The sequence below is a fragment of the Lepisma saccharinum genome, chromosome 18 (assembly GCF_977018435.1).
Source record: "Lepisma saccharinum chromosome 18, izLepSacc3.1, whole genome shotgun sequence".
NCBI lineage: Eukaryota > Metazoa > Arthropoda > Insecta > Zygentoma > Lepismatidae > Lepisma > Lepisma saccharinum.
The window spans coordinates 6,441,841-6,467,449 of NC_139246.1; the positions used below are offsets into that span (position 1 = coordinate 6,441,841).

Consider the following 25,609-nt stretch of genomic DNA (forward strand, 5'->3'; position numbering starts at 1 on the left):
CTGGAAGCAGAGGCCCTCGCACTTTTGATGGTCTCTGGAAACCATGAAGGAGTGGGACATATGAGGATATGCACGAAGAGAAACTCCAGTGGATTCGGATTTGATGATGTGATGTAGAGGCATCAGTAAAGTTTCCTTTATTGTGGGGCATTGACATTCGATTCCAGAGATCGGAAATAACTCGATGTGATTGATTTTTTGTTATTTGGCGTCGCTTTTGTTTACTTTTGGATAATCGAGACGATGAGGATGAGTGATGATGTGATAAAATTGATGAAGGGACACTCACAAAGAACACCCATACTGCAATTCGAACTCAGAACTCCTGGCGTCCTAGTGCGCTGTGCTAGCCACCAAGGTAGGCAGAAATAACCCAATGTGGTTCGTGTGAATGGAGGAGGTCTATATAGTAACTAAACTAACCAGATACAAGCCTTCTTAAACCCGAAGGTTTATGGCTGCATCAACACAAGCCTTATATCTCTCCCTACCCTGGGCAAGATCAATCCATTATTTTAAATCCTTTAGGTCCATCTCAACGTTATCTCTCCATCTTAGTCTTGGCCTTCCTACAGGTCTCTTACCATCAGGTTTCCCAACAAGAATCCTATAAACTCCTTTTTCCTTGATTTAACCATTTCAATAATATCTGGACATTAATACAAATTATGAAGTTCTACATTTATGTAACATTCTCCATTCGGCTGTCTCCTCATCCCATTTAGGTCCAAATATTTTTCTACGGATTTTAATTTCAAACACTCTTAATTTATGTTCTTATTTTAATGTAAGGGACCAAGTTTCACATCCTTACAATTCTACAGGCAAAATTACTAATTTGTAGATTTTAACTTTTGGATTCTTAGATTAGAAGATAAAAGTTTATGAAGAGAAAAGCAACACTCATTTCCTGAATTAAATCTACTTCCTATTTCCTCTTTAATATCATATAACTCACAAATACTTCACTGAAATCTTGCAGGAATTCTTTTAACTTACATTAGGATTGTGGTGTGATTGAAACATGTTGCATTACTGTTGAAATTAGAATCGTTCAAATTCCTTCTCAAGTGTTGTTGCTTGTATTCACAACCTTTTTGAAAAAAGTAACTCACACTTCTTCAGACATTAAACTTCTCTCTCTTGAACATTCTAATTCTGTTCACCGTTAAACACTTACTTAAGAGTGACATTAGAACGGGAGTAAAGATTTTGTGGGAATTCTACGAATGTGTAAACAACCGTGAAATGTGTTTCCTGGAAGTTTATTTAAAACCAGGAAAGTACTTCTCGCAAAGGATGCCAATAGATGGCAGCACTGTACGAATGTCAAAAACTTTTTCCACTTAAGAACAAGTAAATTTAAATTTAGTTTCAGTGGTAAAAATTAGAGATGGAAATTACTGCAGACATCTTTTTCATCTATTTTAGAATTATGAGTATGTGATTTGCTTAACTGTAGTTAATTCGAGATTTTTGCGTGGATTTTATGCAGAGGAATTTAAAGAATCGGTTCTTACCTGTAAAAGAGCTATCTTCCATGTTAACGGAAGACAACCGACAATACTTAGTCCATGTAGCACACGTTGGGAGATAGTAGGCATGGTTGGAGAATGGTCGGTAGTTTTGCCAACAAATATGTTATGTAAGGCCAATTGTGTTCGCAGATATGGTTGTTAACAGTGATCGTATTGTATGTTGGCCCAACGTTAGTTTCCGTTGGCTCAGCCAAAGTTATTGTTGGCCCAACGTTAGGAAATAGCTGATTGGGGATGCATGGTATGACGTACAATGTTGCACTGGAGACAAAAATGTGAATTAGTGAATAGAGATACTTTACGCTGTCAGTATTTGTAATAATATAATTCTGTATAATACATAAAAACATAAAATGATTCAAATTCTGTAGTTATTCACATGAAAATTCCTTTTCATACACAATCCCAATTTTAATTAAAACTAAACAGTAATTGTACCCCTATCACATGTTGGCAAAAAAAAGTCAAGTCAAAAGTTCCAGGCCAAAACTTTTGTGCTACATGGGAGACAAGCCATTTACTGAAGAATTATTTGCTAATGTTGACAGTGTGGGGGGTGGTAAAGAACCTGGAACCGATTGTGCTCCCTCAGACGTGTACCAAACCTTTCGGGCAATGATAGCCGCAATGCTTACACGTTGGCTAAATGCAGTTCTCATCAAGAAACACATTGGACGAATTATGGATATTCTCTGGCGTGTTGATCCTAATTCTCGCGATTAGCCAAAACTGTCCGAAGGGCGACTTACAATAAATACATATACAGTTACTTGCAATGTTATTCGTACAGGGCAAACGTATCGACAGAGTCGGATTTGCTAAAGAGGATTTACATGAGGATCAGGAGTTTTGAGACAGCGTGATCTTGTCCAGAAAAAAAGTGTCCAGCAAATGGGGTTGCTACGTGTGTTCACATTCAGCAGCAATCATGCTGCTCAACTCAACAGGGACTGGTTGATTTTGAATGTACCAATGCAGTTGAAAACACTAGTTCAAAGTTCAGATCTGAATCCGATTGAGCATTTATGGGCATTTTTGAAGAAACGTGTCCATAAACATGAGTTCAAGTCAAAAGAAGGTTTGAAGAGGGCGTCGCTTTGGAGTGGGAGGGAATCAACCCAGGCATCTGCAAGACTTTCGTCGCTTCTATGCACAGGAGATGTCAAGCAGTTATTAATGCAGAGGGTTATGCATCTGACTATTAAACTGTCCCATTTTTATATTTCTTTTTCTGTTTGCATTGCAAGTGTACGAACAGCAATACGACATAAAAGTAACTAGCCTACACTAAAATATATGTTTTTCGTTATTAATAAAGTTTATGGGGTAACAAACTGTTGTAAATAAATCACCATAATGTGTTATAACTACATGTAGGGAGATCACTAACACAGGGTGAGTCAAAAATCCCAGAACACCCTAATAAGTAGAAAATGGAAGGAAAAATAAAAGATCTGAGGTCGCAAGCAAAGAATGGGGCTGCAGGCAAATCTTTTGAGGTAGGTCAGGAATGTGGCCGCCATCTTGGAGTCCGCCATCTTGGATCAAAGTCAAAATTTTCAAATGGAAAGGGGGTCATGCAGCATTTCAAAACACATTGAAATTTTCTCAGGAATTCATTTCCGTAAAGACACTGGACCTATCTGGTGTGGTACAAAAGTTATGGTACAAAACATTGGTCGCAGCTCTACCACATTACGGCACAATTGTTCGCGACTGGTTAGATATTCAGCTTCCTCAGCATTGGATTGGTCGTCGGGGTGCTGTCAAGTGGCCACTCAGATCACCCGATCTGACACCACTCGATTATTATCTCTGGGGTCTGGGGTCATCTTCTTTGTGTAATTGTAGTGTGTGTGTGTTGTGTATAAGCGAGGCTATTGAAATGCCGGCCGCAAAGTTCACGTTGCGTGTGAATCAAAGTTTCATCGAACGATGCCAGGAATGTGTGAATTTAGATGGACATCACTTTGAACAACTCTTATAACACAGGTTAGTGCTCGTTTTGCAATATAAATATCTGCATGCTAAAGATATGTCCATAAATATAAGCGGGACCTTACTGGTCGAAAATGTCGGCATCTCCGCTAGCGCCGCCCGCCACACTTCTCCCGATCTCTCGGCCTCGCAAGGAAATGGACGCACGGTAATGCCTAGAGTAAAATATAAACTACAAAAGCAATGGAATGACTGGTGCAAAAAAGAACTACAAAATACTACAACCTATAAGTGGCATGCTCAAGTCAGTAATCAAAGACCTTGGAAGCAAAACATGAATCTGCCTGGGGCAGTGGTTGTTTCTATACAGGGTGATTCTAAAGTCACTATACATTTTAGTGATATCGTGACAAAATCCATTTCTTTTGCATGTTATGTAAAGCAATGCTAACAGTAGAAGAAATAACAGACGTTCTTTGTGCTCGTCTGCGTGGAATGACGTATGAACAGGTGCGGACGGACTTCACTCGGAAATTCAGAAAACCAGGTCCCACCAGGCTGGCTATTAAGAATCTGGTCAACAAATTCAAGCAAATAGGTCGTTTTGTGGATGAAGAACGTTCTGGTAGGCCAGCCATAACACTACAGATTGTACAAAGTGTACAGGACGCGATCACACGTAGCCCCACCGCATCGACCACGCGACTCAGTATCCATAATCCCAGCATCTACCGACTGTGGCTCATAGCACGGTGGATCGGGGCACACCAAGCTTCTTACTATGCACCAACAGGATGGGGCACCACCCATCTTGCCATCATCATTCGTGATAACCTAAACGAAGTTTTCACCGGTAGATGGATTGGTCGTGTCTTGCAACGGGGAGTTGAGCCCCCACTCGATCTGACCCCCTTAGACTTTTCCATTTGAGCGTTTATCAAGTCTAAGGTGTACGAGGTGAAGATCCAAAATAGCCCAGTTGAAACAATGCATTACGGCCGCAGTGGCTGAGATTACACCAGCTATATTGGAGAAGGTTTTTCAGGCTGTGGTGGATTGTTGGCATATGTGTCTAGACTTGAGGGGTGGTTACATTCAGTCATACTGATTTTGTGTCCTACTGTGATATATGTTTCAGTATATATTGTAATTTGTACAATAAATCCTGTTCATGCAGAAATGTATGGTGACTTTAGAATCACCCTGTATTAAGAATTCGTACAGGTCATGTTTTAGTTATAATCAGCATTTAGCACGTTTAAAAATTGTGTCCTCAACTTCCTGTCAGTGCGGAGAAGCTATACAATCGCCCAATCATTTATTTTTCAATGCCACAACAATATCGAGACATTTTATTTAAAATATTATTAGGCGTACAGGTTCAATTTCCGATATCAATAGCTACATTAATCTCTGAGCCTTGTACTGTAGTTATTTGGATATTTTATAGTTTCGCTCGAAAACTTCGGAATACAATATGAACAGTGATGACCCTCACAATTATTTAGACTCATGCTATCATAACACCAGAATGGACAAATGCATTCAATAAGAAGTCAATAGTTTATCGAAGAAAATGGACGTTAGTAATCATCTTGTTGGAACATATCATATATACATAATTGATTGTAACACCATTAGCCTTGTTTCCGTGATATGAAAAACTTAATATGCTGACCAAGGCAGAAATTTATTTTATTATAAAACATAAACTAAACGTAACGTTTCAACCTTCTAGCAAGGTCTTCTTCAGACTCTGCACCAAATGTAATAAGGTACAAAACAGGACGATATATATACACAAACATTACTTCCCTCCAGACTATTAGAAAGTTGTTCTGGAACATTCTAGCAGGTGGCTTTCATTTGTCAACTGTACTTTCACCTGAAAGTGAATGTAATTGGACTCTATATCTCATGCTCTATTTCCTTCTTCTTCCTTCTTCTCTCCCCTTTCTCTCTTGTCCTTATGTTGGAAAGAATGTACTTGGTGCAGAGTCTGAAGAAGACATAAACGTTTAGTTTATGTTTTATAATAAAATAAATTTCTGCCTTGGTCAGCATATTGAGTTTTTCATAATTTATTGTGATAATAGTACCTGAACTCGGCAACTTTGGCTAGAAATTGCAAAAATACGCGATGTGAGCCAACGAAATGATGACGACGACGACGTCTACTTAACGTTGTTCTTAATTGTTGCCACGTGGTACTTGATCGTTGGCATGTTGTTATTCTAAGGTCTACAGTATCTTCTTCATTACGTATTACTAAATTGTGTAGATTTTATTTGTTGTATCGTCTTTATCGTGAATTAAAATAAACCAGAAATTTGAACTTTATTTGTTAAATGTTTTGCCCTAATATCTGTAAACACTCTGTTGGTAGTTTGTTGCTCTACTTTCGTCAGTTGGTGTATTTAGGTCAAGTTCAAGTTGTTGACCTTAGGTTTTGTATCGTGCTTCCTGTTCTCAGCCGATAGACACTTTATGCAATTGTTGTTAAAAGATAAACATAGTTTCTTAGTTAGCTTCCGTGTTCAAGGGCAAGGTAATTGTATCCAGTATCGATGGAAGCTCTATCGCTGTGTGGCTATTGTGTTCGTTGTATTCGTGTCTGTGTGTATAGATTACGTGTGTTTAACAAGGCCACGGCTTGCCACTCCGAATGCGTCAGGCCTAGGTCACCTGACTTTCTATGTTGCTCTGTTTTGTGATAAGTAGACATTGGATTTTAGTTTTTTAACCTATTTTCTTTCCTTTGCAGGTAAATAAGAAATAAGTTATGTCAGCGTTTCATTAAAGAACTCAACAACTGACGAAGTTTGCTTGTTCCTTAAATAACTTATTTTGCTTGTTAGAACTGAGTTTAGATTTATGTGCCTAAATTAAACCTTTTAGAGGATTTTTATATCTCACAGAGGTATTTACTCGATTTGGTGAGGAAACAATTCAATGACTGGTGTGTTTGAAACATGTGTTCTGTCGATTTCTCCCCTCCCTCCTCCAAGTCTATGACGTTTTTCGAAGCTCTAAACAAAACTAATTATCTGATGCCACTGTTACTTGCACACAGCTGCCGCTATTAGAGGGGGGCAGTTCCCCCCTACTTTTTGCCCTCGCGCTCTATGAACCCTTAATGCGATGCCCTGTCTACTAGAGAAAGTAAACTGTCCTTGCCACCCGCCCTTCCGAATTTTGGCACCCGAATCGTCTCTCCCGTCTGCACAGTCCATAGTGCAAACTTCTGATCTGCCTGGTCTTACTCACTTTCGCGTCAGACCGGCCCTTTTGTGGCCTTCACGCCTTGCAAAGTAACATTTCAGCATTCAAATTTGCACCACTGACTATGGTTGTGTTGAAAGATAATTAAAAGATAAAATAAAATATCTGCATCTACCTTTTTATCATGTTTACCAAAATTCACGCATAATTCAGAGCCAATAATTCATGCATTATTCCCAGAATTCCAAGTGAGTTTTCCTGATATTGTGCAACAAAACATACCCAATTCACTTTTCATATCAACAAGTAACTTTTCTAACAGCACAAGTATCGTATTGCAATCATTTGTGGATAATTTTGAAAATGATGGATATGAGTGAAAATTTGGTTAGAAAATTAACATGTGGTTGTTATATATACCTACTAATATTTCTTACGGTTCTGGTGATTTTTTTAACGATTGTATCTAATCAGCATTTCTCAGGAATTTTGTACCATTAAGTTTTTTGGAACATACTTCAGGGTATGTCGAGCCTAATTTGATATTCTTAGAACCTATTTCAGGAAACTAAAAGCACAGTTCTAAAAATCTAAATATCCAAGGTCTAGTGATACGCAACTCTGAATGCCTGATGTTGCCAAGACATACGAGAAATACGTAGCTATAGTGCGCGTCAAATCTCCTGCATATGGCGATAGCCAATAGCAGCGCACTGTAGCGGAGCCATGTCGAAATCTCCGAACGCCAGGTACACGATTTAGTAGCGAGATGAAACAGGTTCTGAACTAGGCAACGCCGCACGTCTGTGATTCGCTGGTCCTGTTCAGCCATTCAAGGTCATATGAAGGAGATTTGACGCGCACTCTAGCGAATGCAAACGTATTACAAATGGTATTGGTAGTGCAAAAAGCGCTGCCACAAAACAACCTTTTCCGAAGACATATCTACTTAAATACTACACTGTTGATAAAAGCGATATCATTCGTAACACGTAAGTTTTAATAACCCGTGAGGATCAAGGCCTCACCCCCACACGCCTCGGCAGAAGTGAGCGATCATCCAACTGGTTATGAGGTGACGTGTGGTCAGCACGACGAACCCCCATTCGTGGTTATAACTTTCCATGATCGGGTTACGCTACTCTTTCGTAGCTCCCCAGTTTCCTCACGATGGTGAGTGGCCACCGGTACCATACACTGAAATCTCAGGAGAAAAGTTGTTATGCTTCCCCTCAGAAGCCCCTCAGAAGCCACCTGCCGACGCCGCCCTTCTCCCATGGCACGTAATCAGCACGTTGCCCACTCTCGACCAACAGGTGAATCTCCTTAACACTTTCATTCTCCAGTTGTACGACAAGCACGCCCCGGTGAAAAAGAAACGCGTCTCTCGCCCCCCTTGTCCGTGGTTGACGGACGACCTGCGGCAGCTCATGGCAGCCAGGGATCGAGCCTACGGCAAACATCGGAGGGACGTAAAGCGCGGCCAGTCGGCAAGTGGCAGTTTCGAAAGTTTCAGAATATTACGAAATCGTTGTAACCAAGAGGTCAGGAAAGCAAAGCGTCGATTCGCGAACGATCTTCTGAATTATGAGAAAAAGTCGGATGTTATTTGGAAAAAACTGAAAACTTTAGGGGTTGGTAAACAAAAAAGGAACGATCAATTAAACTTCTCCATAGAAATGTTGAACGAATATTTCAGCGAAGTTCAAACACTGGACAATAATGTAAGGGAAGAAACAATACGAACGATTTCGACCACCGTTCACAGCACCGCACCAAAATTTTTCTTCTCGCCCATTCGGCCAGAACACGTTCAGTCAGCTCTCAATAAAATAAAATCCACTGCTGTGGGAATAGACGAAATCTCTGTTCTAATGATTAAAAAAATTCTCCCGTACGTTCTCGTTCCTATAACAGGCATTTTTAATTTCTCCCTGTCCTTCGGCATATTCCCGTCGATTTGGAAACTGGCTAAGGTTCGCCCTCTGCCGAAAACAAACAAAGTTCTCAGCCTCGGCGACCACCGGCCGATAAGTATTCTTCCGGCTCTGTCCAAAGCTCTCGAACACGTTGTCAGTAACCAAACGCGTAATTTCTTATCACGAAACAATCTAATGAATCCCCTCCAATCGGGATTCCGGCGCAACCATAGCACCTGCACGGCGCTCATCAACGTGACGGACGACATAAGACACGCCATGGACATTAAAGAAGTAACTATTCTTGTACTTCTGGACTTTAGTAAAGCTTTTCAGACTATTGACCACGACATCCTGCTATCCAAGCTATCCTTCCTGTACAACTTCTCTGACCCAACCGTAGCTTGGTTCCGTTCGTATATTAATGAACGCCAACAATGCGTCTTCAACTCTGGTGAGAAATCGTCGTGGCGATCAATCAGCGCCGGTGTCCCCCAGGGAACCGTCCTCGGTCCACTCCTCTTCTCTCTGTACATTAACCATATTCCTGACGCACTCGAACACTGTAAATATCACATCTATGCAGATGATGTTCAGCTGTATTTGTCATTTCCTCCAAAGAATATTGAAAATTCAATTCGCGATATAAATTATGATCTGAACAAAATCAGTACTTGGTCAGCTAATCATGGGCTACTAATTAATCCTTCGAAAACCCAAACTATTATTATAGGTTCACAAAAAATGCTTTCAGCATTTGAGATTTCTTCCCTCCCGCCCATAATGGTCTTAGGGAAAGCTATTAAATTAAGTAAAACAGCCAAAAATCTGGGCGTAATGTTTAATCAGCATCTCTCATGGTCAGATCACGTAAATTTAACTAGTAAAAGAGCCTTCGCTGCATTACACGCTCTTGTTCGGCTTAAACATTTTCTACCCGTTAGCATTAAAATCAAGCTGGTGCAAGCACTTGTTTTTCCACACTTCGATTACTGCGATTCTGTCTATTCCGAATTACCAGATGATCTCGCTCAACGTCTTCAACGAGTACAAAACACCTGCGTCCGCTTTATTTTCGATCTGAAATATAGGGACCATTTATCCGTTTTCTTTACAAAGCTAAATTGGCTCAAATTAATTGATCGGCGAAAGGTACACAACCTCACCCTTCTCTATAGGGCAATCAGTTCAAAGGAACCGGCTTATCTCTCGAGCAGATTCTCAATGCTTTCCGAATCACACAGCCTTGACACCAGATCGCGAGGGAGAACTCAACTACTCATCCCCCTTCATAACTCAAATTTTTATTCAAAATCTTTCACCGTTTCTACTTCTCGTCTTTGGAACTCACTGCCCCTCGAAATCCGAAACTCATCTTCAGTATATGTCTTTAAGACGCAATTAAAACATTTTTTATTGGGCACAAATAGTTAGCACATTATATTTTAGTGATAAATTGCATACAGTTAAGCGCAGAACAACACTGAAAATCCTTATTCACCTTAATATTTCAAATCCCTGACTACTGTCATGAATATCTGATTGTGTGTGTGTGTGTGTATGTGTGTGTTTTGTTGTATGTTCGTGTGTATAGGTTAGGATTTTATTCCCGTATGCATTTTTTTTTCTTATCATTTTTTTCTGTAATTTTTTCTTTGTAATTTTATATTTCTCTTTTTAAAATTTACCTTTCTATGTAATGGTTTAAATGTTGTTGTAAACATGGTTAAGTGGTAGAAAAGGCTACAAAGCCTTAACTTCGCCATGATAAACAAGACGCAATAAATAAATAAATAAATAAACCAGGGCGTCCCATAGCCCGAGGCCAAAGCCTGACGCCTTAGATCGCGCCCGGCGGGGAAATCTCATAACTTGTATATACTGTTTGTTAATTTTTCAAATTCATATTTAGCCCGACCCTGTGGCCGAGTGGTTAGCACATCGCGCTGCGACGCCAAGGGTCCCGGGTTCGAATCCCGGTCGGGCTTGGTTGTTTGTGAATGTACATTCATCAATTTCATCATTTCATCACTCATCCCCATCTTCGCAAATTAGCCAAGAGGCACAAAACGCGAAGTAAAATAAACTAAATCAATCAATCAATCAATCAAATTCATATTTGTCAAAGATTGTATTTATTCTGAAAAATGTACCTAATATTTTTTAGATTGTATCTTTAGTTACAATTTCACTTCGATGTGTTAAGCACGGTTGTTGAAGGTCCAGCAACCCTTAAATTCTAATGGGTTCAATTGGGTTCCGCTGCAGGACCGGAACCTTTTTCCCGCAAAATTTGAAATCGGTCCAAGTTGCGTATTGTTTCATTAAAAAAAGGTTCCTGGACCGTATTTAAATTGGTCTGGAGAAAAGGTTCCTGGACCGTATTTAAATTGATAAAAAAAAGGTTCCTGGACCGTATTTAAATTGGTCCGGCAAAAATGATACTGGACCGTATTTAAATTGAGCCAGAAGAAGGTTAATGGACCGTATTTAAATTGATCCGGAAAAAAGGTTCCTGGACCGTATTTAAATTGAGCCAGAAGAAGGTTAATGGACCGTATTTAAATTGATCCTGAAAAAAGGTTCCTGGACCGTATTTAAATTGAGCCGGGGAAAAGGTTCCTGGACCGAATTGAATTACTTTGCAGATAAAAATGTTCTTTACGGTCCAGAACCCATTTACGCTTTCTGATTTTCTCTCCTGGACCGGAATTGAATTTATTTAAAATTCGTGGACCTTTAACAACATTGATGTTAAGTTTGCTTGTTTTCCCAGTGGCAACCGAATGAGCAACCGCGGGTCTAAAGAGGTGAAAAGGAAACTAAGGAAACAAGAAACATAACGTTTGTTGAGAATTCTAATATCGCCAAAAGGGAGACGAATTCGGGCAGAAAAGAAAAGTCTTGCTGGAGAATGCTGGAGTGTGTGAAGTCACTGGAAGAGCATCGAGCTGGAGTTTTTTTTTTTTTTTTTTTGTCACCGAACGGAGGGTCTCATTCCAGTGAGCAACAGGTTCCACCCGTAATTAATTATCAAGAGACCCCGAATCCACTTAATTCCCACGATTCCATTTCATTATTAAGGTCACGTTTCCTTGCGTTGCTACAGATCTGTAGTAAGTCTGTGTATTTCCTCTCTCTCGCTTCATTGTATGTCTATGGACTTTACCCCTAGGCTGTGCTTATTTGTTACCCAATTTGTCTTCACGAAAATAGAAACAGCTATGATTTCTACAACGAGAAATCAGTTGACTTTTTAACATCTGGAGTCTCAGTTATCGCACAATCCTCTAGCAACCTAAGCTAAATGCATTCATTGTTAGGTTAGGATCGTTATTTCTCTTATACGTATTTTCTACTGTTACGGCGGGCGGCCGTCATGCTGGCAAGGGAAGTAGGGAACGGGGAAAACGCAGCGGTGGCGCCGAGAGTTACGACGTCGAGGAGAGGAACTACTACGTGCACCTCGTTCTACAGGCTGCTGCGTTTCTTATGGCGCTGAATTGGTCGCTTCCCCTCTCCCCACTTTCCTTGCCAGCATATAGAGCGCCCGCCGTAAGACTGGAAAAGGGCAGTGCATTTATGCGAAGAGAATAAACATTAACAACGACGGAATTTACGTCAGAAGGCGAGGTTGCTAGAAGCTTGTGCGATGAGCGAGACCCCACTATCTGCAGCCGCCATAAAGGCATTTCTGAAATAAGTCAATCGTCGCGATTAGGCAGAAAGAAATAGTAAATAGCTAAAATATCAAAGTACAAAACAAGTAGAATGTTTCTCTCAGAGAACACTTTAAAAATGAATAAACGCCAACGGTTACATTGGGCGCGTTCAGAAAGTCGCACGAGTTTAGCGCGTTAAACGAGTTACGGCAACTGGCCGTTCCATAAGTCCTGTCGTGAACTTGGTGAAGTTTGTTATTGCATTTAAGAAGTCGATTTTCGTGCAATCCGTGAAGTTCGTTCTCGCACGTATCGGTACTGGCTTGCTCAGTTAAAATCGTCTGATACTTGCTGACAATGAACGTGCATCATAGCTTGAAACTGCACTAGTTCGGAAAATAAAACTTAATTTGAAGAGAGAGAGACAGATATCTCATATGAAGCAACATGAGCAAGTTGACTGTGACTCAACTGTTCTTAAAATGTGATTAAAATGAGTGACAATGTCCATAGTAAAGTTTATTTCTGCCAGTAGGATGTGCCTTCCGCTGGACGCGTGTTCAAACTTTATATGGACAAAAGACTGCGCTTTCACCTAAACGCACGCCATGAAATTAGGCGGGTGGCAGAAGTTCGCGCTGTTGCCACGTCGGAGCACAACTCCGTGTGTTCCTAGGTTTAAGAGACTGAAAGATCTCGTTGTAGAGTTGGTCTTTGTAATCCATATGATACAAACTGACAATACTTGCTTGAAAGGCCAGGGATGACACAAAAGTGCCTCGGAGAGATGTCGGTCTGACGCTCAAACTAGGCAACGCAGCCCGGTCGACGTTGCCACACACTGCGCGGGAACCAGCGACTTTTGTCCAGCTCTCACTTCGCTTCTTCCATATGTGGCAACAGCGCCATTGTGCCCAGCCGCCTATTTTCATGGCCATGCGTTTAGAGCAGCGGTTCTCAAACTGTATGTGGAAAGATGGTAAACAAATAAACAATAGAATCCTACGTTTATTATTTTATTGGGTGTTCCTATGTTGACAATATTTATGATTAGTTATAAAAATAAAAAATATGAAACACATGTATGCTAAGAAGCACATAAAAAAATTAGATTTTTCATATATTTTTCCAGAGTTACTGGAAAAAGTCAAGAACAAAAATAGCTTTGTAAACACACTGTCCAGCACAATTTTGGAGCTTTTATTATAAATCCTGAGTTTCTAGTGAGACGGATGAGCCTACATAGCCTGACAGAGTGTCTTTGAAGCGGAGACTTGGCTCCAAATTTAGTCTATTAAAGATTTCGAACGAGTATTTTAGTTCTCAAGACATATGGAACAAAGATAAGAGTGTTAGTGACAAAATCAGCCTTATTTTCCTGTTGAGTGTTAAAGCCATGAAGTCTGAAACAATGAAGTCTGCAGCAAAAGTGTTGTCGTGTGGCAATTCTCGACATTTCTCTTCCGGGCTGATCGCGTACCACCTTCAAATCGTTCATGTACCCCTGGGGGGTACGCGTACCACAGCTTGAGAACCACTGGTTTATAGTGTTCAGTCTGTGAAATAACTGGTTTAACCAGGTTTACGATCTCAGTTTCGTTAAGACTTTCGGAATGCACCCAGGGTATACCTGATTCTGATCCCAACTTAAAAAAATTATAAGCTAGTTTATCCGTTTAATCCGACATATCGAATAATTTGAAATCCGGATATTTGTTTATGTACTCAGAGTTTCAGATACAGTCTTATTTGGCCATTTTACACTGAAACATAAAGTAGAAACAAAAAATAACAAATGAAAAAACAATAACAAGATGGGAGTGAATTACATGTTTTTGGTCAGTAATATACAAAAATTACGTTCCGGAAGGAAAATATCTACATCCAGGGGAAGTTTGTTGTAGATTTCTGGCAGCCTGTAAAACAATGAGCGTTGTACAAGGGATAGCCTAGTGGTCGGGTTGTGGAAGAGTTGCAGGTTATCATTTACTCTATTGGAATGATTATGAAATCACATAGTGATTCGGATCCCACTTTAAACTGTAGGATCAGTCCGAATTAGCCTTTATGTGCATAAAGTATACTTAAAAACAGGGTATGGAGCCAGAATTTGGCAACACTGCTCCTTGCTCCGGCTGGTCAGTTGGAAGCACGAGTTCTCACCCAGGGATCGGGATTAAGGCTATCCACATTCCTCCAGGAACGTAACCACCGAATTGCAACACGTCACCGTAAATAAAATTCACATATTTTAAAATTAAAATGTCCAAAAACTTTAATCAAGAATCTCGCACGTTACATACTTATTGGCACAAGTCAAAAATATAATGTGTTGGGCCCTGCTCGAGTGATGAGTAACTTATTTATCACGACAGAATTCGCGCACAGCCTTCACCGTTAACAGCAAGACCTCAACTGCTTAACCTCAGGCCAGGTACAGCTTAACAGATTCTTTCTTACAATGTTAAAAACTCACACCATAAGAGTAACACAAGAACAGCTGATAATGTATGTCAGATTAATGCTAAATGGCGATAGTAAGCTTTGGTTATGGTTGGCAACAATTAAGAATGCCAACTTGAAACTTTTGACGTTGCCATATACACGCAGCGTCATTCCCCACTCCTAAAATAAACACCCAATAAGATAACGTTCAATTATTGAAAGCGAGAGAGAATTGCTTTGCTATAATGTTATAATATTAAACTAGGACAACAAATAACGAAACTGATTTTATAAAATAATTTATATTTGCCCTTGCACATAAAATCATTAAATAAAGATTTAGTTTACGGATTTATAACGAAGACTAAATTACTTTGAACTTGTCTATTGTTGAACAAATATCGATATTAGATAGAAATGTAATTAACATGTACTTAAACAACAACATTTGCGTGAATGATAGAAATAATCGTAGACATCTTGGATTTGACAAATAATGAAAAAGTTGCATAAACTAGGAAGAATAATTATTAGCCTATAAAATATGCATTAATGTTGCAAAAATACGCGAATAATATAATAACATAAGATAAAACATAAATATATACATGAATTATGAAAACAATTAAGTATAAAAAATTTAATGCAAGTTATTAACTTGAAAGTATACGAATAATATAAATTCAAATATATGACTGAAATTTGCCTAACATGGCGGTCGTTACAATATGAGCTTCACCCCATCAGTACATATACGAGTATGTTGTTTCCTTTCTTGGAGCCTAATTAACACCATTAAGGGGGTTCTAAAGCCATGTTAAAGCATTGACCCAAATTTCAATGGATAAGCATACAACTAATATAGATTCGGTAAGGAAGAAATTTTCCGATATAAAAGATTGTTTTATTCGCTAGAACTTGTGATCCTTATAATTTTGTTACGATTGAAGGTAAAAAACAGAAATTGAAAGGTCATGTTCAAACTTCTGCATACAGATGGCGCTAAAGTGGTATTTTTGTCAATACAGAAACATTTTTTCTTTTATGACTAGTATGAAAGATTTCGTGGTGAAACAAAGATCACATGCTGTCCCAGCAAGCATCTGAAACACTATGTGAAAAAATGAAAACATTTCGTACCTTCAGAGAGTAGTGCTTGATTTACTATTATTTTTAATCCACTAACTCACCTCACATCGAGTACCCTAATAGATCAACCTATATGTATCTATCTCTTGGTTATATTTATACGGAGATCTGGCAACATGGCACTCGGTTGCCATGGCAAATGGTGCTGCCATCTGTTATCGAAAAATTACCACAAAATTGCCTTTAGTACGGCCTTAAATGATTAAGAGATTAATGTACTTTCACGAAAAGTAATGGTGATAATTATCTACAAAATCGTTATGCACTAACTAACTAACTAACTCTCTAGCCTTCTTAAACTCGAAGGTTCATGGCTGCAGCAACACAGGCCTTCCATCTGTCCCTATCTTGAGCAAGATCTATATACTCTTTCCCATCCCTACCGATTTCCCTTAGGTCCATCTCAACGTTGTCCCTCCATCTTCGTCTTGGCCTTCCTACAGGTCTCCTACCATCTGGTTTCCCAACAAAAATCCTGTAAACTCCTCTTTCCTCTCCCATTCGTGCCACATGACCTGCCCACCTAAGTCTTCTTGATTTAATTATTCTAATAATATCTGGACATGAATACAAATTATGTAGTTCTAAATTATGTAACCTTCTCCGCTCACCTGTCTCCTCATCCCTTTTAGGTCCAAAGATTTTCCTAAGGATCTTATTTTCAAATACTCTCAATTTATGTTCCTCTTTCAATGTAAGGGACCAAGTTTCACACCCATATAATACTACAGGCAAAATTACTGTTTTGTATATTTTAACTTTTAGTTTCTTAGATATTAAACGAGAAGACAAAAGTTTATGAAGAGAGAAGTAACATGCATTTCCTGAATTAAGCCTACTTTTTATTTCCTCTTTAATATAATTTTCATTTGTTAATATTACTCCTAAGTATTTGAATTTGGAAACTGGTTCAAACGAGTTGTTATCAATAATTAGATTTTGATTATTACCTAACACTTGGTTTCGGCCTGTAAGCATATATTTAGTTTTCTCTTTGTTAACTTCCAAACCTATCTCTTTAGCAGTTTTGAAAAATATTTTAGCATTATTCTTAATTGTATTCACATCATCCCCCAGTAAGTCTACATCATCTGCATATGCTAACAACTGAGTCACAGTTGTTAAATAGATGTTATGCACTTTATTATATAAATTATTTTTAATAGGTGATTTAAATATTTTCAAAGAAATCACCTGATTTAAATCGCGATTTAAATGAACCTTAAAAATAAACCAAAATGTTAATGTGTAATAAAATTATTAGAGGAAAGTTTAGGTTTCTCTCGCTCAGCTACTGATTTTCGTTTCTGTCTAAGTTGCCTGCCTGCATATGGCACATTTAAATCGAATTTTGCGAACATATTAATCTTTAAGGGGATGCAGCTATTGGAGTTAGAAAGCACCTTTGTTGTTCACCAACCAATCATAAGACGAGCAGCATCAAAGCGCGGGAGGATCAATACACATAAGAAAAACAAGAATGAAAGCCTTGAAGCGAAATCTCTACCTCATTTTCGAACCAAATTCCAAATCGAGATAAACAAAAGGGAATTTTTGTGCATATAAAATCATATTCCTTGTTCAAGAAGATTGGGATACTGTAGTTAAACCAGTGGCGTATCCTGGATTTTCATAAAGGGCATGCTGTACACAAATGTTTTAAAACATATATATATTATGGAATGGGTGATAGCATTATACGTATTCAATAGTTGATGATTTGCACATTAACATTACTAAATATTGCACAGCGTATAAAGTAATGAAATATAGATAATAAAGTTCAAAATTCACCAGGTTTGATGTCTGATGTGGAGGTTTTCATAAAATTATAAAATCACTTGATATTTATAAACAGTTTATATTTGCATTGGAGATTCACAATTTAGGTTTCTTTGGCTTATGCAAATAACATTATAGTAGAGACCTAAATTACAATCAGATATTCAGGAACAAAAGACCAGACTTAATTAAAATAATTTAAATGCAAATTCTGCTCTTCTGTTATGAGTGGTAAATTCCCTTATAACATCTTCGTAAAATGAGGGCAATGCTTTAATTTTCAGAAGCAGCTCTTTTTCAATGGATAATATACCAAGCGCACTTAATCTTTCTTGCGATTGGGTTGCTCTAGTATAATTATTAATTCTTCTTAATGATGAAAAAGATCGTTACACTGATGCAGTTGAAGCTGGTATTGACAAAATGAGTGTAATCAACTTGTAAGTTTCACTCATAATGTTATGAATGTTGTTCGTGTTCATATATGGTACTAGTTCATGTACAGGTTTATTTTCAAACTCAGGGGAAGAATAGGGAGCAATATACTCATTCCTTAGCTTTACAAGTCAAATAATAATAATAACCCTGTATCACACCCTAGGTTTCATTTTCGTCATTTTTTAAAAAAAAAATATTTTGGGAAAATACTGCACCAAGCCATGTGGAACTTTGAAAGAGGCCCAGAAATAAAACTTTAAACTAAATGTACATTGCACTGTACCTCCAAGGGAAAATATCAATCGCTGCCATCTCTTTGTTCAACGAAACAACAAGCATACTCTTCTCTGTAGCTGTCACCTCACAGCATGCAGCCAACGCGATATTCACGCATTGTGAAGGGGAAGAAGCGGAAAGGGGAGGGAGCAGCGCTTGCCCACGTTAAAATCGTTCTTCGCTGATGCGATACATCGGACAGCTTGCTCTGCGACGACATTAATGAGCATTTCTACATTCAAATTTCTTCATATAGGAGAAGCATTTATTTTACACGAGAGCGCTGAACTAAGCTTATATTACATTTCTTGGATCTGAAGTGAAAGAAAGTAATAATTCTTTTCCCACAATTGACGCATGCGCCCAGAATACGCCTCTGAGTTCAACAATTGATGGGATGTAAATGCATAAGCACGCCCATGTTATCGACTCCTTTTATTATTTAAATTCACTTTTAGTGCACCACTTTACAAGATTTTCTTTCGAAAAAATATTGAAAAATGGCGAACAATGAGAGTTTTCTCGAAATAAGGGAACTATAATTCATAACAAGCTGAAATTTGGTGCATAACTTTCACGAAATAAAGGAACTAACTGACAATAGCTTGGTGTTTGATATACATCTTTCTTAGTAACAACAATTACAACATATTCAGTTTTCTGCCGATCATTGACACGGCAGGTAATGGCGCCATATTGGAAGCTCGGCGGTACGTTATGAATTATAGTTCCCTTATTTCGTGAAAGCTTTCATTGTCCGCCATTTTTCAATATGGCGGACTAAGCGTACGGGTGATCGCTGGGGACTTTTTATATGTTATTATTGACGTTATGAAAAACTTATGCACCAAATTTCAGCTTGTTATGAATTATAGTTCCCTTATTCCGTGAAAACTTTCATTGTCCGCCATTTTTCAATATGGCGGACTTAGCGTACGGGTGATCGCTGGGGACTTTTGGTATGTTATTATTGACGTTATGAAAAACTTATACACCAAATTTCAGCTTGTTATGAATTATAGTTCCCTTATTTCGTGAAAACTTTCATTGTCCGCCATTTTTCAATATGGCGGAGTTGGCGTACGGGCGATCGCCGGGGACTTTTGGTTATTTTGTTATTAATGATATGAAGACGCTACATACCAAATTTCAGCTTGTTATGAATTAGTTCCTTTATTTTTCCTATTTTGATTGCACTATTGATCAAATCCAATAACGATAAAAATATCTAGCCCCGTCCAGTTCGCTGCACTTTTTGACACTAGGTGTAGTGCAGGTGTATCCCGGTGTCAGGCTGGTGCAAGGAAATGACGTTCAAGCAAGTAGACAGATAGCGGTGTTTACAAGTTCAAAAGATTCAAGAAATTCCTGTTTGTTGGTTTTAACGTTCAATTGATTATACTAAACGCAACTCCAACTGGCGGCTGGGAAACAGCGAATCAGCGATCAGCTGAATTTTCTTCGACTGAAATCGGGTATTTTCGAGTCACAAGGTACCGAGCGTTGTTCGCCGGACGAAACAAATGAGCGCTGGGTTCACCACATGTTGCCAAACGTACTGTAAAGCGATAAAGAGCTTTCTCGGTCAGTACCAGAAATCAGCGGGTTCAACTGCACACGTGGATCTGCACGTTGAAGTTTCCGGAAGGACCAACCACAGGTCGGAATGCAGGCGGACACAGAGTCATATAAAGGCAACTGGCAAAATCAGAAGTACGCTTGGCAACGTTGCTTCGGGAGAGCGATGTGATCCATTCAGGTTTTACTTCGCAACCGAGTTTGTTGACGCCCATCGGACCACACGCTCCCGAAAGTGATTGGGGGACAGGACGCGCCAGAAACAACCATCAAGGTCAACCGCCATTTGGAGTTGCGTTCAGTATAGTTAGCACGCACCACGTGACCACACACTACACCGCTACAGAACATAGTGCAAACTGAGCAGACACCAAATACACTCCTTGACACCAAATCAACGAAGTAGACGAGTCGGTGTTGCACCGTGCAACCAACTAAATGAGTTAAACACTCCTGGTGCGACTGTTTTGGATGGAATTTGGATTGGAGGTGTCATAGGGGCCATTCCTTTTTGAAGAAACGATTACCACTGACCGTGAGATGTTACAAGAGGTGGTTATTCCAGAACTTGAAAACAGCCCTCGTTTTGTCGATATGCAGTTGATATGGCAACAGGATGGAGCACCTCCTCATTTTGGTGTAGGCGTCAGGAACTTCTAGAATCAGCAATTCCAGGAATGGTAGGTCTCGTGGCAAAACATATTCGCCACCCAGATCATGCGACATAACCCCGAGAGATATTTCACTGCGGGGTATCGTGAAAGATGACGTTTTTTCTCAGAAACCAAAGGATCTGTATCACTTGCAACAGTTGATCCAACTGGCGTTTGAGAATATCGATAAAGATCGTCATTCATTCAAAATCTGTAGATCAGTGCCTAAGCGATGTGAATTGTATATCATGATTGATTGAGATTGCATTGCTTTTTTTTAATTAGCTTCTTGTGCCACTTTTGGCTAATTTGCGAAGATGAGGATGAGTGATGATATGATGAAATTGATGAATGGACACTCACAAACATCCATGCCCAGGCCCGGATTCGAACCCGGGACCACTGGCGTCGTAGCACTCTGCCACGGGAGCTGGCTTGTGTATTACGAAACAGGGTGTCCATTTTGAACAAACTTTGTTAAGAAATGAGCAATGTACATTTTTGAGAAAGCGACTTTTATCCCGTCTTGTTTATAGAAAAAGTGAGATAAATTTATTACTTGTCATATTTGTCAATTGTTACAGATTATTTTTAACAATAGCATCGTGCATTGTTACACAAAAAAGCATGTCTTACTTCAAAATTATATGTGCTGCTACATTTCCGACGTCCTTATATCCGGCGCGGAGACTACCTTTATGGAAGTGACCATCTGTTGCCGCGTTTCCCTGAGAAGACACTCGCGGTCAAACAAGCAATTAGAGTTGACGAGCTGTATCTTTGCGGATGGACTTGGCTACTCCGCGCAGAGTGTGAGAGAGATACGTTTATGTACTTGCCACCTACTTGCCCTTTGGGTGGTCGACAGCAAGGACAGAACGCAAGGATAATGACGCGCAGCCGGTAGCTCCTCCCCCTTGCTACTGCGCAGCCGGGCTTGGGCAGGATTCACCCGCAAAGATACAGCTCGTCAACTCTAGGTCTAATGCTTGGGCAAGAGGCGGCAACTTTAAAAATCCCCCGCCACAAACCAGCAATCAGGGAAACAGGATTTTGTCAGAATAACCGTTCTGTGTTGTGATTGGACACCGGGAGATACAACGGCAGAACTGTAGATCTTGCCACGTTGTTGCTGCTTAAATTGCAGCGGTGCGATCTGGGTTACACGTGCTTGTTTTTTCTTTCTTCTCAAGGGTCAAGGTCAAAGGAGGACGCGCAAGAAGGTTTAAAAGGGGTGTGTGGTAAATGGACCTCGAAATCAGGTTGGCATCACTACAAAGGGGGGAAGGATCGGATTAAATACGAATTGTAGAATTTCAAGACTTGAGAAAAAGACATTCCTACTGTACTTCATTGGAGAAGTTTGTCAGAGCTTATGTTCCTGTTAATGGAAGAGAGGCAGGATTACTATTGGAAGCAGAACAAGAACTATTTCCGGTTGGTTTGAAGTCTAGAGCTTTTCAGCTTGGGCTAACATCAAACATGTTTTCAAAGCTAATTCCCAGTTTAAAGTTCCTTTTAACGAAGAGAAGAGGACTCTTTCGTAAACAACAGTGCTATGGATTTCCGAAACCAGGAAAACAACCGAGTCATCTACAGAAAGAAAGCAGAGTGGAAAGGGGCTTAGGAGGATAGTGCCCCCGGAGACACGTCGCGGCACCCTAATGAATGAATATTATTGTAAATTTGCAGAGAATCAAGTGTCAAGGGTTGCGGGTGAGCACGAAGCTCACCCTTGAATTTCAGGCATATTTCACCATATTTGAATTTCTCAAAACTTACTTTTTGTATTTGTCGTGATGTATTTATTATTTTCCTTCGTATTTATCACATTTTTATTTCAAAATGTTTATTATGAGGAAACGAATTTATATGTAAATACATGTTTATGTATGAAGTTCAAATCAGTTATATTTTGTATTATCTTTGCGCATCATGGCATGTAGACTCGAAAAATTCAGTTTTCATTTTCCATATTTTTACATGTATTAGGGTCTGGCTCATATTTGACATGTTTTAGTTATTTTTACATATTATTTCCATATTTCAGAACATTTCTCAACATATATTCCGTTGACCGAAACAGTTGGGTGCATTTCTTGCGAATAACTGACAAATTTGAAATACACTCCCATTTCTTCTTGCGATACTGAATGCAGTTTTAGTCAGTATAAATCCATCTTAAGAGACAACAGACGGAAATTCACGTTCGAACACTTTCAACAAAATGTTGTTATTCATTGTTTTCGAAACAGAAAATGAAAACACATTTTGTGTTTTTACAATTAATGTCAATATAAGCGTACTGCATTTTATGTACGTAACTTGTGTAGTGTCTTCCGTTATCGAAAAGGTAATTTTTTTAATTTTAAGTCCAAAAATTATTTCCATATTTTTGTGAAAATAACTAAATATGTATTTACGTATTTAATACATTTGTACTGCATATAAATCCGTTACCTGTTTATTAGTTTTCAAACAGTACAATACATTGACGAAGCAAAGAGACCTCACTGCTAACAAAATGTCACCACCTGTAAGCACTGCTTCAGTTATATCTGAACTCCATAAAGCTTCAACGCACACTTCATTATAGAGACGGTCTACTGTTAAAAGAATAACTTTGTATATTGTGATGAGAAATGAACTTCACACAACGTAGTTTTGAAAAACTCAATATTCTGACCAAGGCAGAAATTTATTTTATTTTAAAACATAAACTAAACGTTACGTTTCAACTTTCTAGCAAGGTCTTCTTTAGACTCTGTACCATGTACAAATGAAACAAGGTTCAAAACAGGAAGATATATGTACACAAAAATCACTCCCCTCCAGACACAAGATTATTAGAAAGTTGTTTTTTTCTGAAAAATTCCAGCAGGTGGCCTTCCCTTGTCAACTGTACTTTCACCTGACAAGCGAATTAGCTAAATATTTCCTTTCATCTGGAAAGTGGTTGGACTCTTTATCTCACGCTCTTTTTACTTTTTTTTCTTCATTCTTCTTCCTTCTTCTCTCCTCTTTCGCTCTTGTCCTTTCCACTCTTTGAAACACCTTCTACCATTCTTTGTTTATCTGAAGTCTTGTGTCTCGACGGTAGTGATTGTTGTGTGTGTGTATATATATATATATATCTTCCTGGGTTTTCTCTCAGGGTATCGGAAAGCTTGTGGAAAGTTGAACCAAGTGTATTGCAGTGCAGGGGGACTATGTTGGAAAATTATATCATTGTAATGTTTCTATTGTTGCTGTGAGAAAGTAAAAAAAAATGATTGCATTTACTTTTTGACTGGCCTAATATATCGTCCTGTTTTTTGTACCTTTTTACATTTGTACTTGGTGCAGAGTCTGAAGAAGACCTTGCTAGAAGGTTGAAACGTTACGTTTAGTTTATGTTTTATAATAAAATAAATTTCTGCCTTGGTCAGCATATTGAGTTTTTCATATCATGGAAACAAGGCTTAATGGTGTTATAAGGGTTGTGCAGTATAGCCAAAAGAACTGTTATCTTCATCAAATAGTTTCTGTGAAAAAGAATGATGAAGTTGCGACTCCAGATATCCCCTTAAGACATCCCAAATAAATTAGCCCGCGAAAGTCAATGTATAAATGGGTATATTTTAATCACTCTATGTACCCATCATCGTCCAAGGCGTTTCATGGAACAACTTTATACTCCGCTCTTCATGGGCGGAAGTTGCCCTCGTCTCGGCTGATGCCCGTTTCTCAGCGTCCAAAGCCGTGTGGGATCGCTTACGCAGGCGTTGGTTCGTGATTGTGTTGGGAATTAATCCTCACAACGCCATTTAGAACAGGCGTTGTTCTCAGAGTGATATCGGTCACAGCTAGTATCTCATGGTGTCAAACCTCCCTTGTTTCATCTCTTAGAGGGTCTATTTAGACAATTTAGATTTAGTAACTGACACAATCATCTCATTGCCAAAGGTGCATCTGTAGTTTAGTTAATTTCTACTCATGCTGGATACAAATAAAGCACAACCTTTACAAATATTGGAAAAAATTAGGGCTTGACCGAAGTAGGAAAGGCGAAGCGAATAAGCAAGGGGAAAACAATGCTATAGGCTATAATTTGGTGCCTCCAAAGATTTATTGATTGGTTTGTTGTTTTACGTTCACTTTATGCACAGTAAGGCTAATCGTGACTGGATCTACAGTTTAAAGTGGGATTCGAACCAGTATCAGCCTCCACCGAGTATCGAACCCGAGACCCATTGATTACAAGGAGACGACGTTACCACTGCGCAATCGGAGAGGCCAATGGTGGCTCCAAAGAAAGAAATGTCTTCCCAACTCCGAAAATCCTACTAGTTACCTCGAGGAGACGAGGGATTGGCGTTTAAAACAGTTGACATTATGCACATCTGTGTATCTGCTAACCTAACTACAAGCAATACATATACTCAAAATATATTAGGGGAACGAAGAAACTCCCCGTAAAGCACAGTACTTTTTCTGGAAATGAATAAATGCACGCAGTATTTAAGAGTAATGTGCAGTAACGATAAGAACCTCTTACAACCCGGTCGTTACCGCTCCCCCTTCCCACCCGAGGCAGTAGTTCCTGACTTGGGAACATTCCAATTGAAAATTCCAGTCCCTGAATAGGGAACTTTCGTCGTAGTTCCTGAATTGGTAACTTTCGTCGTAGTTCCTGAATTGAGAACTTTCGTCATAGTTCCTGAATTGGGAACTTTCGTCATAGTCCCCGAATTGAAAGCTTTCGTCATAGTTACGGAATTAGGAACTTTCGTCATAGTCCCTGAATTGGGAGCTTTCGTCATAGTCCCTGAATTGGGAACTTTCGTCATAGTCCCTGAATTGGGAACTTTCGTCATAGTCCCTGAATTGGGAACATTCGTCATAGTCCCTGAATTGGGAACTTTTGTCATAGTCCCTGAATTGGGAACATTCGTCATAGTTCCTGAATTGAGAACTTTCGTCATAGTTCCTGAATTGGGAACTTTCGTCATAGTCCCCGAATTGAAAGC

General features: G+C 39.2%; 1 protein-coding gene across 1 annotated transcript in view; it reads right to left on the reverse strand.

Moving 5' to 3' along the window:
* LOC146002364 (uncharacterized) overlaps positions 1-25,609 on the reverse strand; it is a 630,594-nt gene that overhangs the window by 449,331 nt on the left and 155,654 nt on the right. The window lies entirely within an intron of this gene.